This window comes from Podarcis liolepis (assembly GCF_965112155.1).
Source record: "Podarcis liolepis genome assembly, chromosome: 5".
NCBI classification, from domain to species: domain Eukaryota; kingdom Metazoa; phylum Chordata; class Lepidosauria; order Squamata; family Lacertidae; genus Podarcis; species Podarcis liolepis.
Window position 1 is genome coordinate 85,537,910 of NC_139556.1, and position 19,528 is coordinate 85,557,437.

The window sequence follows — 19,528 nt, forward strand, 5'->3', positions numbered from 1 at the left end:
TCTCCTCTTTTATTTATTTCTGTCCTGGAGGTGTTGCTGAACATGATTAGGGAGGACCGGTTGGTGCAAGGTATAGAGGTCGGAGTGAAACAATACAAATTGAAAGCTTTTGCAGATGACCTAGTTTTAACATTACAGGAGCCAGAATCTAGTACAAAAAGAGTTTTAGAACTTATCTCAGAGTTTGGTCGGGTGGCGGGATTTAAGCTGAACAAGCAAAAAACTAAGGTCTTGGCTAAAAATTTGACATCTACAGAAACAGAGGGGTACCAGAAAGAAACAGAATTAAGTGTGGTTAAAAAAGTGAAATACCTAGGGGTATTTTTGTCCACCAAAAACTTGAACTTATTTAAAGATAATTATGAAAAATGTTGGTCGGAAATTAAAAAGGACTTGGAAATTTGGTCAAGATTGAAACTTACCTTGTTGGGTCGAATTGCAGCTATAAAGATGAGTGTATTGCCGAAAATGTTATTCTTGTTTCAAACCCTACAGATCGTGGACAGAGTGGAATGTTTTGGAAAATGGCAGAAGGATATATCTAGGTTTGTCTGGCAGGGCAAAAAGCCCCGAATAAAATTTAAAATACTAACTGACTCGAAAGAAAGAGGGGGTTTTGCCCTGCCGGACTTGAGGTTGTATTATGAAGCTGCAGCCTTCTGTTGGTTGAAGGATTGGTTCCTGTTGGAGAACACTGATGTCCTAGATCTGGAAGGGTTTGACAATGCTTTTGGTTGGCACGCATATTTATGGTACGACAAGGCGAAAGTTCATAAATTGTTTAAAAACCATATTGTCAGGAAAGCAATTTTTGCCGTCTGGATGAAGTATAAGGACTTACTAGAAGGTAAGACCCCGAGGTGGCTATCACCGATGGAGGCCAAGGCTCTAAAAAGACCCAATATGGAGGCCTACTGGCCAAAATATTGGGAAATAATTGAAAGAACTGGAGACAATTGGAAGCTGCAGAGCCAGGATAAACTAAAAAGTAAGGTGCGAGACTGGCTACATTATGCTCAAATTCAAGAGGCTTTTAAAATGGATAAAAAAGTTGGTTTCCAGGTGGAAAAATCGAAATTGGAGACGGAATTGTTAGAACCAAAGACTAAGGTACTTTTGAGAATGTACAACTTGCTGCTTAAATGGAATACACAGGACGAGACAGTTAAATCTGCTATGATAAAATGGGCACAGGATGTTGGGCATAACATCATGTTTGAGGACTGGGAAAGGTTGTGGAACACCGGTATGAAGTTTACGGCATGTAGTGCCTTGAAAGAGAACATTATGAAAATGGTATACCGGTGGTACATGACCCCAGTCAAGCTAGCTAAGATATACCACCTGTCTGATAATAAATGTTGGAAATGCAAAGAGGCAGAAGGGATATTCTTTCACCTCTGGTGGACCTGCCCGAAAGTGAGGGCCTTCTGGGAAACGATATATAATGAATTGAAAAAGGTATTTAAATATACCTTTCCCAAGAAACCGGAGGCCTTCCTTCTGGGCATGGTGGACCGGAAGGTGTTAAAAAAGGATAGAACTTTGTTTATGTATGCAACCACAGCAGCAAGAATTCTTATCGCAAAGCACTGGAAGACACAAGATTTACCCACACTGGAGGATTGGCAGACGCAGTTGATGGACTATATGGAATTAGCAGAAATGACTGGCAGAATTCGAGATCTGAGCGAGGAAACAATAGAGGAGGACTGGAAAAAATTTAAAGACTATTTGCAAAAATACCATAAGTTGTTTGAATGTTAAGATTGTGCACGATTAGGAAACGTTATGCTTCTGCAATTTGATTAAGTAAATGATAAAGTAAGTCATAACAAAAAAAAAGGAGACAATTTGAAACAAATATATTATGTTTATTTTAAAGGTACTAAAATTGAATTACAACATTTTGAACTTGGTAACATAATAATTGAAAGTTACAGTAAGTTGCGAAATAAGGTAACAAATTGCTGATATTGTTATTGCAAAGAACGCAATGTTGGGAGGACGTGAGGAGGTCTAACTGGTAGTGACTTATGGAAAGATGATTTGATATATATCTAATTCTTTTTTATTTTTGTTTATTTCTAAAATTTGTTTCTTGTTTCTTGCTTTGCATCTGAATCTGTGAACCTATGGAAAGAAACGCAATAAAAAATTTATAAAAAAAAAGAACTGTCAACCTTCTGATCGGCAAGCTCAAGAGGCTCAGTGGTTTAGACCACAGTGCCACCTGCATCCCTGCTGGCTACTACTGCTTTACTGTCCTGGCTAGAGAGATGCTTCAGCATGAAGTCCTGGTGGCCCATCAAACAGGGCACTATGCACAGAACTATAAGTTGCCAAGCAGAAGAAGCAGAAGACATCAAAAAGAGGTGGCAAGAATACACAGAGGAATTATACCAAAAAGAAATGGATGTCTCATACACCCCAGGTAGTGTGGTTGCTGACCTTGAGCCAGACATCCTGGAGAGTGAAGTCAAATGGGCCTTAGAAATCACTGCTAATAACAAGGCCAGTGGAAGTGATGATATTCCAGCTGAACTATTTAAAATTTTAAACGATGATGCTGTCAAGGTCCTACACTCAATATGCCAGCAAATTTGGAAAACTCAGCAGTGGCCAGAGGATTGGAGAAGATCAGTCTACATCCCAATCCCAAGGAAGGGCAGTGCCAAAGAATGCTCCAACGACCGCGCAATTGCACTCATTTCACACGCTAGCAAGGTTATGCTTAAAATTCTACAAGGCAGGCTTAAGCAGTATGTGGACCGAGAACTCCCAGAAGTGCAAGCTGGATTTCAAAGGGACAGAGGAACCAGAGACCAAATTGCAAACATGCACTGGATTATGGAGAAAGCTAGAGAGTTCCAGAAAGACATCTACGTCTGCTTCAGTGACTATGCAAAAGCCTTTGACTGTGTCGACCACAGCAAACTATGGCAAGTTCTTAAAGAAATGGGAGTGCCTGATCACCTCATCTGTCTCCTGAGAAATCTCTATGTGGGACAACAAGCTACAGTTAGAACTGGATATGGAACAACTGATTGGTTCAAAATTGGGAAAGGAGTACGGCAAGGCTGTATATTGTCTCCCTGCTTATTAAATTTATATGCAGAATTCATCATGCGAAAGGCTGGGCTGGATGAATCCCAAGCCGGAATTAAGATCGCCGCAAGAAATATCAACAACCTCAGATATGCAGATCATACAACCTTGATGACAGAAAGTGAGGAGGAATTAAAGAACCTTTTAATGAGGGTGAAAGAGGAGAGCGCAAAATATGGTCTGAAGCTCAACATCAAAAAAACGAAGATCATGGCCACTGGTCCCATCACCTCCTGGCAAATAGAAGGGGAAGAAATGGAGGCAGTGAGAGATTTTACTTTTTTGGGCTCCATGATCACTGCAGATGGTGACAGCAGTCACGAAATTAAAAGACGCCTGCTCCTTGGGAGAAAGGCGATGGCAAACCTAGACAGCATCTTAAAAAGCAGAGACATCACCTTGCCAACAAAGGTCCATATAGTTAAAGCCATGGTTTTCCCAGTAGTGATGTATGGAAGTGAGAGCTAGACCATCAAGAAGGCTGATCGCCGGAGAATTGATGCTTTTGAATTATGGTGTTGGAGGAGACTCTTGAGAGTCCCATGGACTGCAAGAAGATCAAACGTATCCATTCTTAAGGAAATCAGCCCTGAGTGCTCACTGGAAGGACAGATTGTGAAGTTGAGGCTCCAATACTTTGGCCACCTCATGAGAAAAGAAGACTCCCTGGAAAAGACCCTGGTGTTGGGAAAGATGGAGGGCACAAGGAGAAGGGGACAACAGAGGATGAGATGGTTGGACAGTGTTCTCGAAGCTACAAACATGAGCCTGACCAAACTGCCGGAGGCAGTGGAAGACAGGAGTGCCTGGCGTGCTCTGGTCCATGGGGTCACGAAGAGTCGGACACAACTAAACGACTAAACAACAACAATAAGTTGCCAGATCAAAACCTTGCAGTTCCTGTTGCAGTCAGAGTTAAGAAGGGAAAGGTATGGCGTAATGTGCAGATAGAAAAAAGGAAAAAGGAATGAAAGGATACCCACCCCCAAAAGTCATCTGTTTTGTAGATGACATTTGTAATCTGGGTACTGACAGCAAGATAAACTCTCATGGCACACGTCTGAAATGGCAGTATACACAAGTTCCCCTAAACAGATGCTCTCTGTACCAGAAAAGAACAAAGAGATATTAATCAGCAACCATTATGGGTGAGCTAAATAGCACTTCTGGTATCACTGGGGATGCCCTCTTTGCCCCCTGTAACATGAAGGGAGAGTGAACGGGCAGATCACTTTCCATATCGGTATCATATGCAAATAGTCTCCAGCATGCTTTTCTGTCTCTGCATCTACTTGCCTTGTAGATGCACATTACAATTCCTGGAAACAACAATGATATGATAATGATGTAAGTGTAGCTTGTTTTGAGTGCTTAAAGAGTCATTGATTTGTTGTGAAGCCTCTAATTAAGGTAACATTCATAATGCTTTAATGGTAGCATTTAATGCTGATCTGCTATGTGAACAGCAAAAGAACCACTTCAAGTCAGGAATAGAAGTTACACTGCAATCCTAACCATGTCTGTTCAGAAATAAGCCATAGTGCATTCAGTGGGGCTGACTCCCAGGTAACTGCGGTTAGTTTTGCAGCCTTAGTCTATGAATGAGGTAGAGAAGGAATGTAAGTCTGGTAGTTAAGAACACTATCATGTTTATTCCTCCCTCCACTGTTATGTACAAATTATATTAGAAGCCTATTGAATCAGTCCCTCTCTTGCAATGTAACTCTCACTAGTCTTTGAAAATGGAAGAAATTTGATAATCTGTAAGAAACCCCATTGGCAAATCTTTGGGCTAGATGCATCAGTGCAACATCTGATATGTTCCAGGTGCATGAAAGGTTGTATATATACCCTCGCCCTCCCTGACCAAGGAGTGCACCAGACCTGCCTCAGAAATTCCTGGGCATCAACCTGGGACCATTAGGTTTGAAGAGGAATATGGAACCTAATAAGTGTAAAATGGAGCATGTTTGATTTCTAACTTTTATAGTTGAAATTGACTGTGTGATTTTTGCATGTTCAGACTCAGAAACCTCCCCACTAAATAAATTCACACATGACTCAAATTTTGATTTGGTTTGTGGCAGAATTTAGGCCACAACTTTATTGATTACAGAAAGTGACTGGTTGCATAGGCTCTGGTTCAACTAGCTCCCTGCCATGCAGGTAGCGCTGACCCAGGGTTCCAGCATAGGTCAGTCAAGGGTGAACACCTGGATAAGCGGAAAGCCGGGAATGGGCCATCACCACCACCCATATGTCCCCCTGGACTCAGGCACAGGCACAACCCCCTCTCAGGGGTTGACCAAACCATCGAGTCCCTGGATTCCTTTAACGGAATACCCTTCACATAGGGATGGCGAGAGCGTTCTCCCATCCCTATCACCTGAACCAGAGCCTATCCGCAACCTTACAAGTTGTGATGATTTGCTACAAGGCAGGCGAAACCCAAATGGCAACAGCCAATCAGCCAAGTGGGGAAAATTCCTGCCGTGCCCCTGTCCCAATGACAGACGACACATGATGGCATAGCAAGGTCAAGCGCAAGCCGTAAAAGTAGGGAGAGGTGGGTGGGTGTTCCGAACGCACACACTGAAAGAGGAAGCTCTGGGTCACGTGCATGGGCATAAATAGGTCCCTCGAACCGTTTGGACTGCGTCCCATTGACCAGATTGCACCCAGCTTCGAGGACCTACCAATCGGGTGTTGTGGCTGACCAGTTGTACCCATCCACAACACAGGGTGTCGGTTGTCCAGGTCTCACTGCAATACAATACGCATCCTCTTTAAGGGAGGACCCGATTTGCAGATACACATTGGTTTTTGTACATGCCTGTCACATTTGATAAGGACATCATGTTTTTACACCCATGAACTCATACAAACTGCATCTGGGTAAAGTAATGTCAGATGTTTCCCAAAGTATATTACCAACACTCAGTCACAGAAACAGCTGCATTGGTTTCCAGTTAGTTTCTGGGCCAAATCTAAGGCATTCATGCCACAATTTAAAGCCCTAAAGGGCTTAGGCCCAGGTATTAAGATCAGCAGAGGCAGCCCTATTGGTTGCTCCATCTCCCTCAGAAGTCCAAGTGGTGGTGCCCTGGAGAGGAAATTATCTGTGGTAGCCTCTGAAGTCCCTCTGACTATAACCTGCTTTATCTGTTTTTAATTCCGGATTTTGAAAGTTTTGAAACTCTCCCTGGGACTTGTCGGTGAAGGATGGGTAGAAGTAGCAGCAGCAGAAGCAACAACAACAACAACAGAGGTTTACCTGTAAAGGCTCTCACCCCCTAAGGCCCAGGGAAGGTAGCTGAACCCATAGCAATGAAAATGCTAGCAGATCACATTAACGTAATTTGAAGAAGGCATCTCTCAAAGGCAAAACAGGGACAGATATGCACCAGAGATAGATGCTGGGAAAATCTTGGATAAACAGAAATAGTGGGAGCAGATGGCAAGCTATTCTAGAAATTTTACTCCCACAGAAAGGCAAATTATTATTTAAGTCCTGTTTAGATTTCAAATGGACATAATTTCATCTTTTCCCCAATATGATTCAAATGGAATAATTTGAATCATTCAACAACAGGACTTTAAAGTCAACCTGATGACAAAAGATTAAAAAATAATAATGAGGCCACAAATGTACTGCAACATATTCCAGATATTCACAGATTGGCACTTACTGTGGTGTCCACTCTGAAACATTTAGTTGCTATAGGAACTGCGATACCATGTTAGTTTTATGCAGGAATACTTCTAGCCGTAGCATGGTATTAATACTTTATGTAAGTACCCTCTTTAATAGTTGTTAATAAAAAGCAAGCAAGGAAGCATGATTCTTACTCTTAATCATAGCTAAATATACTGTATCTAATTCAGACCCTCCAAGTGTCCCTATTTTCCAGTGACAGTCCTGGATTTACAGAAGCCACCCTGGCTTCTGATTTGATCCTGGAATGTCCCGCTTTTCCTTAGGATGTTCCTGTTTTCATCAGAGAAATGTTGGACAGTATGGAGTTATCCAACCTCCGAACCATCTGAAGTCAGCCCTGTATAGGGAAGTTTTTTAGTGCTTAATTATGTTTTTATATATGTTGGAAGCCGCCCAGAGTTGCTGAGGTATTATTATTATTATTATTATTATTATTATTATTATTATTATTATTATTATGGTACCTTGGTATTCAAACACCTTGGTTCCCAAATGCCAAAAACCCAGAAGCAAGTGTTCCAGTTTTTGAACATTTTTTGGAAGCCGAACATCCAATGCGGCTGTCAGCTATTGTTTCTGGGGCGCCTGCACCAAAGTTTGGCACTTTTGTTTTTGCTATTTTGCGTTTTTGTTTTTGAGGTTTTTTCGGTTAATTTGTTTTTGTGACTGTGTGGAACTCAGTCAGCTACTGATTGATTGGTTGTGTGACTGTGGAAATGGATAAAAGCCCCCCATCCAAAAGCCCCCTCAGTCAAAACAAAGGGGGAAGGGGGCAGGAGATCTGTACCGCCGGACGTCCCCGGTACCCCTTCGGCAGTGGCGGCGGCAGTCAGCAGCCTGGAGCCAACCTGGTAGCACAGTTGGGTCTGGCTGGCTTCAGGAGCTGCTCGCTGCTGTAGCACCTGCCATTTTTCCTTGCCGGAAGTTCTGGCAAGGAAAAATGGCAGGCGCCACAGCAGCGGGCAGCGGGCAGTGGGCAGCAAACAGCTCTTGGAACCAGCCAGAGCCAATTGCACTACCAGGCTGGCTCCAGGCTGCTGAGGCTGCCGCTGCCACATTTCCCGGGAACAGATTTGCAAATCCAGGGACATCCTGGGGACTGAATTTGTCTGGGGAAAGATTTGGAAATCCGGGGACTGTCAACCGGAAACCAGGGACATCTGGTAACCCTAGTTCTGGGGTTTGTTTTTAAAAGTCTGGAATGGATTAATCAGTTTTGCATTACTTTCTATGGGAAAGCGTGCCTTGGTTTTGGAATGCTTTGGTTTTGGAACAGACTTCCGGAATGGATTAAGTTTGAGAATCAAGGTACAACTGTATGATGATGATGTTGTTGTTGATGATGATGCAGTGTAATGCTGTCAGGATGTACAGCAGTGTGCAGTTACAGATTGATGAAGGATACTGTTTTCATTAAAATCAATGCATCAAAATCAATAGGCCTTAGTTAGCCATGTCTGTTAATTTCAATGGGTGTAGTCTGAGTAGGACTAACACTCCTGAGTAGCTACAACCCATGACCTGTGGCTCTGCCCTTAAATTCCAGGTTCAACTGCAGACGATTTATATGAAACAAGCCTAGAATTCCACTGTGCTGCATTTTCAGAGACGCTTGGAAATGGAGTTTCAAAAAGATTCTCGGTCCCATCCCTGTAATAACCATGTGTGTGTGTCTGTGTCTGTTTGTGCCTGTCTGGAACCTGCCATTTTCAATATGAAAATGGTCATTTGTGCATATGCACCAGCTGGAAATCCCTTCGCCTACCTACAATTGCTTCCCATTGTCGCTGATAAGTTACAATTGTTATATTCTGTGTTGGTTTGGAGATAATTACAGCGATCCATTCAGGGCTCGGCCTCCAGAGATGGGAGTTTGTGACACCTGGAAATAGCTGCTCATTACTGACAGGTAGGGGTGTGCACAGAGCCAATTTAGACCCAGAGAAACAGACAAAAATAGACCCTTTCCCGAATGTGGCAGGCCTTGATGAGGCTTATACTGCACTAGGATTTGTCTGAGCCACACAGAGGCTATTGCCCCTTAATATGGCTTCTCTGCCTCAGTGTATAATCCATTCCGTTACTCTTCTATTTCTGAATACTGTCATTTCTATAGTAAAAACACTCGGATTTCTGGGGGCGGGGAGGAAATGCTGAACATTTCAATTGCTGAAGAATATTGCTACACTTAATAATAGAAAACTAATTTTTCTTTTTAAATATTTTTTTATTTCTAAATTTTCAACACAAATTAAAACTAAGTAATTATTTATGCCTTTTGAACTCCCCCACCCACTCTGGTTTCCAATATCTCCCCTTCTTTCCTTACACATCTTATCTTTTCCAGTCAATCTCAAATCCATTAATAACCTTAAGACATGGGACTTCATAAATGCTATATCAATCCTGCTAATGTTTTTAGTTCTTTACAATGAACTTTAAGGTATTCTATAAAAAAAGTTTTCCAATCTTGTACAAACCTTTCACCTTGGTCGCGGATCTTCCCGGTCATTTTTGGCATTTCAACATAGTCTATCATCTTTGCTATCCATTCTTTTTTTTTTCCAAAAGTTTTTTTTATCACAACAAAAACAAAACAAACTATACAATAAACAAAACAAACATAAAAACATAAAAACACATATAATTTCGACCCTTAATTTCTTGTATCTTACTTTCTCGACTTCCTCATACCTCCCCTTTCTGTATTCCAATTTCTAATTAATTGTTCAGCAAATCCTTACTTATTTTTGACTTAATTTCAATCTTACTATTTCTCTTTAACATATCCATTACCGCTTATAACCATATATTTTCAAATCCAGCGTCATTTTAACATTCATTGATTTTGCTATCCATTCTTCCTTCATTGGAACTTTCTTTTTCTTCCATCTTTGGGCAAATAGCTTCCTTGCTGCTATGGTTGCATACATAAATAGTCTTTTATCATTTCTTGGTACGTCTTCACCTGTTATTCCTAATAAAAAGGCCTCTGTTTTTTTAACAAAAGTTATCTTAAACACCCCCCCCCAATTTGTTATAAATCATTTCCCAGAAGCCTAATTTGTTATAAATCCCCCCAATTTGTTATAAATCATTTCCCAGAAGCCTACTGCCCCTTGACATGACCACCACATATATAGAATGTACCTACTTTATCCTTGCACTTCTAGCACACATTAGATAAATTCTTATACATTTTAGCTAACTTTACTGGAGATAAATACCACTGATACATCATTTTCATATAATGTAATTTTCTTTTAAAGCACTACAAGCCGTAAATTTTAAATCTTCTTTCCACAACTTCTCCCATGAATTGAATGGTATATTGTAACCTATATCCTGTAGGTTAGAAAACAAATTTTTCAAAGTTCCTATACTTATGTAGCAAAAAGGCACAAAAAAGGGGAATGTCAGCAGGTTTGTGGGGAGCCTCAGGAAGTCAAAAAAATATACATACAGTGGTACCTCGGGTTAAGAACTTAATTCGTTCTGGAGGTCCGTTCTTAACCTGAAACTGTTCTTAACCTGAGACACCACTAATAGCTGCCGCACCACCACCACGCGATTTCTGTTCTCACCCTGAAGCAAAGTTCTTAACCCGAAGTACTATTTCTGGGTTAGCGGAGTCTGTAAACCTGAAGCATCTGTAACTTGAAGCATCTGTAACCCGAGGTACCATTGTATTTTTAAATAACCAGGGTGGGAGAACCCTGAAAACTGAATAACGCTCAGTGGGCACAGAATGCTGGCTGACTAGTTGGCAGGTAAAACTGGGGAACGTGGGGAGGAATGGAGCGATGTATTGTGGCATACCCTCCAACATGTTGGGTCCCATAAAGTTAAAGGACCCCTGACCATAGGTCCAGTTGTGACCAACTCTGGGGTTGCGGCGCTCATCTCGCTTTATTGGCTGAGGGAGCCGGCGTACAGCTTCCAGGTCATGTGGACAGCATGACTAAGCCGCTTCTGGTGAAACCAGAGCAGTGCACGGAACCGCCATTTACCTTCCCGCTGGAGCGCTACCTATTTATCTACTTGTATTTTGATGTGCTTTCGAACTGCTAGGTTAGCAGGAGCAGGGACTGAACAACGGGAGCTCACCCTGTCACAGGGATTCGAACCGCCGACCTTCTGATCAGCAAGTCCTAGGCTCTGTGGTTTAATCCACAGCGCCACCTGTTGGGTCCCATACCAATGGTCTATTTAGCTTAGTGTTGCCTGTACTGACTGGCAGCAAATCTCCAGGGATTCAGACAGGAATCTTTTCCAGGGACCTTTTGCACACAGCCACTAAGCTACAGCCCTCTGCCAGCTGCAATTGATTTTTAAAGTGCTGGTCACACCATTGCTAATGGCATCAATGGCATTGTATCCAGGAGGGCTTTTATTGAAGAGGGATTTGCAGATGGGTTAATCAGTTGCTGCAGTCATTCACTGCTGGTCAAAGTCTACTCACTCTGCTTCACCTTCGCTCCCACTGTGCAACCATGTACCATGAACAATCAAGCAAGGTTCATGGGAAGAAAACTTGCCTAGGTCACCAGTCCAAATCCTTCCTATTAAGAGGCTTGTTTAGGCTCAGGAAGTGGCAAAGCACTCCCCAGATGAAATAACTGGCAACCTTTCTCTCAGACACTATGGAGAAAAGAAGCCCAAGGGGGAATAATTTGATCCATTAGCTCTGAGTAGGTGGCGATGGGTTTTGAGTCTGTATTTAAAGGAAAGATTTATGTACAGTCATGTGATCTGGGTCACACCCTTTAGGACAGTGCTTTTGCAAATATGAACAAGTATGTGGTGTAGTGGTTAAGAGCGGTGGACTCGTAATCTGGTGAACCGGGTTCACTTCCCCGCTCCTCCACATGCAGCTGCTGGGTGACCTTGGACTTCTCTGAAGTCTCTCAGCCTCACTCCCCTCACAGAGTGTTTGTTGTGGGAGAGGAAGGGAAAGGAGATTCTTAGCTCCTTTGAGACTCCTTAGCCGCCCTTAAGGGGAGTGAAAGGCAGGATACCAAGTCCAAACTCCTCCTCCTCCTCCTCTTCCTCTATCCCACCTTTCCTCCAAGGAGTTCCAGGTGGTATACATGTAGTTCTCTCCGGTCCATTCTATCCACACAACAACCCTGTGAGGTAGGTTAGGCTGTGAATAGGGCCAGGTCACCTACTGAGATTCTTAGTTGAGTGGCAAAAAGAACATTACTCTCCTAGGTCTACTTCTAGCAATCTAACAATTACGTCACACTGGCTAGCAACTGGAAGATCCAAGAATCAAAAGGACAAGGCTGAAACATACCCTCCCCCCCAATCTTGGAGAGAATTCCTTCCACTTCTACTAGACACAATACCTTTTAAGCAGATTTCCTGGGGCCAGGTGCATATGCTCTTTTTTGTGGCAAGCCACAGCAGCATAAAGGTTAAACTGCTGAACTAAGACTGGAGAGACCCAGGTTCCGATCCCCATTCAGTCATGAAGTTGGCTGAGTAACTTTCAGTCAGTTCCTATCTCTTAGCCTGCCTTAAAGGGCTGTTGTGGCAATACAATGGAGGGGTAAGATAAATTTCTTGAAGAAAAGTTGGGATGCAAATAAAAAAAGAAAGAAAGAGACTATCTCTTTGTGGTTCCAGAAAGGAAACCAAGGTCACATTCAAATCATACATTTGAAGCACTCCTATTCAACAGTCATTACTCCCCCCCCCAAAAAAAATAATAATTATGGGAACCGTGGTTTGTTAAAGGTGTTAGGAACTGTAGTGCTGTGAAGTGTCCCCTAATTGTTATCAGCACTCTTAACAAACAACTGTTCCTGGGATTCTTTGAAAGAATCTATCACTGAGAAAGTAGCACGAGTGCTTTAAATGTAGGGTTAGGTCCTGACACAGGAAGACAAAATACAGTGGTACCTTGGGTCTCAGACTTAATCCATTCTTGAAGTCCGTTTGACTCCCGAAACATTCAAAAACCAAGGTGCGGCTTCCAATTGGCACAGGTGCCCCAGAAACAATAGCGGATAGCCACATCAGACATTCAGCTTCTGAAAAACGGAACACCTACTTCCAGGTTTTCGGCATTCAGGAGCCCATTTGTTCATCAGCTAAGCCGTTTGAGACCCCAAGTTTCACTGCAGATGCTTTTTAAAAAAGGATTCTTATCTCTAAACTTGTAACTTTTGTCCCCATCCTCTCCCTTGCCAGAGCCAAACATATTCATGTGAGCTGATTGTTGTTGTTTTAAATTTAACACACTTTCTGCTGCATTTTGGTTTCTCCTATGATGAATGGGTAGCTTGATCCAAAGTAAGTCGCTTAAAGGGTTAAGCCATGAAGTGATTGTTGCCTAAATTGCATTGCCTAAATAGCTAGTGGCATGTGGACGTTCAAATTACACATGATTTCCTTCTGTCTCCCACTTCATGCTAACAACTAATTTAAACCTTCCAATTTTATTGACCCTTAAAACAAGAGGTCCTCAATATCTGAAACCCCATGAATTTGTTTAGAACTTCCTCTATTAGCCATCAGCTTCTGTGCATCATATCACTATTCTTTCTTCTTTTGTTTCAGAAACACTTATAACGAATAGAATGATCATTCCTCACAGCAAAGACCCACAGTGCCCTGCAACAGCCTACTTTAAAGAATACTTTCAACTAAGGGCATCAGCAGAACAGCATTTCCCCATCTAACACTGCAAATTAATCTCCATAAATCTTCCAGATGTAAAACTCACACAGTAACTCATTGCATTCCCAGCAATCAAAGGAAAATCAACTTAACTGATGTGTTTTAGTTAAATGGTAAGGAAATACTTTTCGCTGCCACATGCAAAGCAGGAAGAAAGGCAAAAGGGGTATTATTAGATAGCCATAGCCTTGGAGGATTAAAGGTATGAAATATAATATAGAAAAGGGTACAGAGGTGAGATTATCTCAGGATAATTCATCCTTTAGGATTCTAAACTGCAGTGGAGGCAATCAAACCTGTTACCATAGCATTTCTTTTAATGCACAGATAAATCTGTAGTTCTTGTTTATATAGTTCGTCCTCTGGAGGCACTAATATGATTCCCTTTAAAACTCAGGCTAATGAGAAAATAATGGAGAATTGTAGATATAAGCAATTTTCCCCCCACTGTCACTGTCATCATCTTTTTATACAGCCAGAGGGCTCTCTGAAAGTATAAGCTGAATTTATTTTATGTACTGCCGAACCTTTAACAATCTTCTTTTCACCAAGCTTTCTGATTCCAGCCTGAAGGGGAAGGGGGTGGGGGTGGGATAGGAAATGCCACGTTCCTGTCTAAACACATTTCTAAATCAGTATATCATCCATAAATTTAACCTTATCCCTAATAGAAAATTCAAAATCGTAAGTCTTAAAACTTTGCCTTGGCAACGCTCATTCATGTTTTATTGGCTTTCCTGGGTTGCGGTGCAGATGAAATACTGTATGTGGCGAGGGACAAAGGACTGCCTATTGCTTGCAAGGTGTAGTGAACTGTGTAATGAAGCCATGTTTGTTTACTTGCCTTTGTACATAGCCTTTTGCAGCATCTTCTCAGCAGATTGGTAATCTCCTTTTGCCTAATATCTTATCCAGACTTTATGAATGCCAGTAGTGTGGAGTTGCATTCATTGTGTGCTGCAGAACAACAACAACAACAACTAGAACATAGGAAGCTACCTTATTCTGAGTAGGACCTCTTGGTCAATCCAGCTCAGTATTGTTTACACTGACAAATTTGCAGGGTTTCAGGCAGGGTGCATTCCCATGCCTGTGTGAACATAGAGATCTGTTTTATACAGAATCAGATAGACCCTTGGTCCAGCTATCTCAGGATTGCCTCTACAGATGGTCAGAGGGTCACCAGGGGACAATTTCCAGGTCTACATAAACACAGGAACCTGCCTTATACTGAGTAAGACCCATTGGTTCATTTAACTCAGTTAACCAGGGTTTCCCAAACTTGGGTCTCCAGCTATTTTTGGACTACAACTCCCATCATCCCTAGCTAGCAGACCAGTGGTCAGGGATGATGGGAATTGTAGCCCAAAACAGCTGGAGACCCAAGTTTGGGAAACCCTGGTCTATACTAACTGGCAGTGGCTCTCCAGGGTTTAAGTCAGGGTGTGTTTCCAGACCTACCTGAAGATGCCAGGGATTTTATCCAGGACTTTCTGCTTGCAAGACAGATGTTCTATGACCGAGCTATGACCCTTCACCTAAGAATAATATTGAAAGCAACAAGACAGTGGCCTGAGAGCCAGTGTGGTGTAGTGGTTAAGAGCGGTAGATTCGCAATCTGGGGAACTGGGTTTGCGTCTCTGCTCCTCCACATGCAGCTGCTGGGTGACCTTGGGCTAGTCACTCTTCTCTGAAGTCTTTCAGCTCCACTCACCTCACAGAGTGTTTGTTGTGGGGGAGGAAGGGAAAGGAGAATGTTAGTAGCTTTGAGACTCCTTCGGGTAGTGATAAAGTGGGATGTCAAATCCAAACTCTTTTTCTTCTTCTTCTAAAGATAGAAATGAGATAAAATATTGTTGCACGCCATCCCAGTCTCTAAGTGGTTTGAGATTCCAGGCACTTACACAGGGTTTGTGTTTCCTTGGGGAAATGAGGTACAGCAGAGACTGTGGTGTCTTTATGATATATGGTTTATTTACACATATATACAACCTGAGCCTACAATGGAGGGGTTCACAGCATTAACATTCCAAAAGAGTCTTACTTCTCCCATAGCCACAGCCTTGGATTCAAGCAGAGATCAGGCATGGTGCTCTCTCCCTGCTTGCTGCTTTTCTTCCAAGTCACACCACTCCTTCCTAAACTCTCTACTCTAAACTCTGTTTTTTTCTGTTGAGGGAGTAGGCGCCACCCATTTGCCGTCTTGCATTGAGCCCCTTAATAGCCCATCACCCAGGTGATCACCTCATCAAGAAACTAGCCTGGTTTATATTTTAATACTTGCTGGATCCAGGGGTTCAGGAAGCTAGCCTGGCTTGATTAAATTCTAAGACTTGGTAGATTCATGGATTAGAGATGTCTGGCAGCCACAAACCTCTAACAATATATGGGGTGGAGTGTTCATACAAGGAATGGCTGTTAATAGTCTGGCTGGGGTTGGAGAAATTGAGATGGGAGCAGATTCTTAACCAATATTCCAGGGTGACACAGTTTCTCTCTCTCTCTCTCTCTCTCTCTCACACACACACACACACACACACACACTCAAAAGAAAAGAAATAAAAAGAACAAAAGAGAAGAAGAAGAAAGTTACATCAAAATATCATACAAATTACACATATCGAGATTTCTCTGAATCTCCTGACTTCCCCCATCCCACCCATGCATTCTCTTAATTATATTTTCAAGTGCCTATCAATACTTCTCCAATTTTTCATCATCATAAATTATCTGTACTTTTACATTGCAAGTGTATTTAGAATCCTGCTAATGTTTTGACCTGTTTGCAATGATTTTGTATATACATTATAAACATTTCCCATTCTTTTTTAAATTTCTAGTCTTCTTGGTTCCTGAGCTTCCCAGTTAACTTTGCCATTTCGACATAGTCCATCAACTTGATTTGCCATTCTTCTTTGGTCGACAATGAAACAGTTTCCATTGTTCAATAAAAGCATTTGAAATTGGAGACTGAACAGGATTATTCACTCTATCCACTGTTAATACTGCAAGAAATAGTAGGTTTAGACTATGCAAGGTAGACATAGATTAAATGTTTAATCTATGGGTCTGTTTAAGCAGAAGTCTGGGAATGTGCTGCCATGAAGTCAAGAGGTGAAGGAAGGAGCTGGTGGTTCCAATAGCTGCCACATTCTCGTGCAAAGAGCCTTCTCCTAGCCCTCCTTCAGTGCTGTCAGCTGCCTCGGGCAGCATTTCCCATCTTCTTGTAGCATGAAAGAGCAAGATGCAAGTCAAAGTGACACAGAAAAGGCTGGGAGGTGGTTCTCCATGTTTGGCTGTAGTAGCTGTCAGAACCCATCACTACCGAAGTCACCAGGAAGGCTGCTGGGTAAGGCTGGTCCATGAAGTCCTGTACACACCAACCTTATGGCTCCCATTCTGTGCTTACGCACATTTAAGTCCTGTTGACTTCTCCTGCATCTAGGCAGATACAGAAGGAATGTGGCACCTAACAGAAGTTTCCCAGCTGCGGAGCTGCCTGTGAAAGAACCTCCATCTTTGGTGATTCACAAGGGATGTCTAGGGCAATGAACCTAAGCTTTGTTTATCTCCGTGCACACAGGGAGGGCAGGATGTCATTGGTCAGTGAATAAGCAAACAAGCACATGGAATTGGATGTAAGTGCATAAGTGATAACTAGGGATTATTTCCAAGAAAATGAGTAAGAAGAGGATTTTAGGTATAGCATATCATGCTCTAAAGCAAACTTTGGGTTAAATGGCCCAGTGGGCTAGCTTCCAAAAGCATGACTATATGAAATTGTTTCAGGAAGAGTATTTTCTAAGGGTCTGTATGGACCCCAATATTTGCCTTGTGCTTGCAGTTAAAAAAACAACATCCTGTTTCTGAATCACTCTGTGCTCTGTCCAGTTTGATTTGTGATTCACCTTCTGAGCTGCTGAGTGTAAAATGAAACCGTGTGTTCGCCATTCACTCGCATGGGGAATCTAACAATGACTATATATATATATATATATATATATGCAGGTTTTGGTGTCCTCGGGTGTCTTCCCGTGTAAAAGTTGGGGTGTCTAGGCGACGTTTCGACGAGGTCTCACTCGTCATCTTCAGGCTGGTGCTTTCGGCTTCTTGTTACTGGAACAGAGCAGGATCTCAGTGTTTGAGTTCCTATAAATACTGTTGAGGGGGTGTGGTGTATAGCCTCCAATGTTCTGGGCAGAGAGGAAGTTCCCAGGCTAGTGTGCCTTTTCTTCTTTTGTTCCTTAATTACTTGAGGGATATCTTGAGTGATTTCTTGGGTGATATTCTGAGTACCACTTAGGTGGGTCATTAGGTGTGGATTAGTTGCTAAAGCCTTCGTGTCTTGACATCTTGAGCTTTGTGAAGAGTTTTTCTGAGAAGATGGCTGTACTGCACTTAGTTGTGCTCTGGCTTGGCTTCGTGTATAGGGGCGAGCTGTGGTTTTGTGTCCTGTGCCAGCCAGATCTGTGTAGGGATTGCAGGGGGGTGCAGCATCCGGAGGTGCCACCATGGTTTGGCTACTGGATGGTGTCTGTAATTTATCTGTGGAGAGGGTCTGGGTTTGGGTCTGGTGTGGTTGATTGGTGATGGCGTTCTGTGTGCCTCTGGATCTGGTGTCGGTTTTTGTGGGGAGGGCTAATTTCCAGATGTCTGGCAGGCGGGATGTGTCGTCACGCTTGTTCATGTTGTGAGGGTGTTTCTCTATCTCGATGGCTTCCATGATTATTCTCTTGTGGTGATGTTCCATGTTAAAGAGCAATTTGGAATCTGCAAAATTAATTTCGTGTCCTGTTTCTTTCATGTGTTGGAAAAGAGAGGAAGTTTTTTCTTCTTTTTTGACGGCATTCTTGTGTTCTGCGATACGTGCATTTATTCGTCTGTTTGTTTGTCCAATGTACGTGGCTGGGCAGACTTTGCAGGGTATTTCATTGCACCCCCCTGCAATCCCTACACAGATCTGGCTGGCACAGGACACAAAACCACAGCTCGCCCCTATACACGAAGCCAAGCCAGAGCACAACTAAGTGCAGTACAGCCATCTTCTCAGAAAAACTCTTCACAAAGCTCAAGATGTCAAGACACGAAGGCTTTAGCAACTAATCCACACCTAATGACCCACCTAAGTGGTACTCAGAATATCACCCAAGAAATCACTCAAGATATCCCTCAAGTAATTAAGGAACAAAAGAAGAAAAGGCACACTAGCCTGGGAACTTCCTCTCTGCCCAGAACATTGGAGGCTATACACCACACCCCCTCAACAGTATTTATAGGAACTCAAACACTGAGATCCTGCTCTGTTCCAGTAACAAGAAGCCGAAAGCACCAGCCTGAAGATGACGAGTGAGACCTCGTCGAAACGTCGCCTAGACACCCCAACTTTTACACGGGAAGACACCCGAGGACACCAAAACCTGCATTCCTGTACCCGTGAAAATCTACGAAAGCATATATATATATATATATATATATATATATATATATATATATATATATCCTTTTGGCAGAAGCAGATGAACTTTGTAGACACAGGGGACACCCATACCCACCCCACTAGGGAGGATTGAACCTTCCAGATTGCAGATGCAAAGGCTTTCATGGGGGAAGTGAAAGTGGTTCTCTTTTCTCCACAAATCATATTAGGGCAATTTTTAGGCCAACCAAAACTCTAAGATCTGTATGGGTTTCATGTTTTCTGGATAGGAGCAGGGATTTGTCTTACTTTTCTTTACCTTAAAATAATTAAGAAGTCACCAATCATCTGTATACTTGCTTGTCCCTTTTTTTTTTTTTAACAGCTTCACATCAGCCAACATAGCTTTCCTGGCACTCGCAAGTATTGGGAAGGGATATCCTCCAACAGAAATTGCAAGGTCACGCTGTCCTTAATACTGCCTGCAGAGTGCAGATGAGCTCCAAATCATTTTTTTTAAAGGAAAAAGAAAAGCTGTGCTCTGTTGTTGTTTTAATTCAGAGTTCTTCAGCACTCTGCAGGCAGCATTCCAACCACCT

General features: G+C 42.4%; 1 long non-coding RNA gene across 1 annotated transcript in view; it reads left to right on the plus strand.

Annotated features, from left to right (window-relative positions):
- LOC310707492 overlaps positions 1 to 19,128 on the plus strand; it is a 63,896-nt gene extending 44,768 nt beyond the window's left edge. Inside the window, exons 3-4 of the long non-coding RNA XR_014526507.1 lie at positions 13,394 to 13,626; positions 19,024 to 19,128. This is a non-coding gene — a long non-coding RNA (uncharacterized lncRNA). The remainder of the gene's footprint in view (positions 1 to 13,393; positions 13,627 to 19,023) is intronic.
- The last annotated feature ends 400 nt before the right edge of the window (positions 19,129 to 19,528 follow it).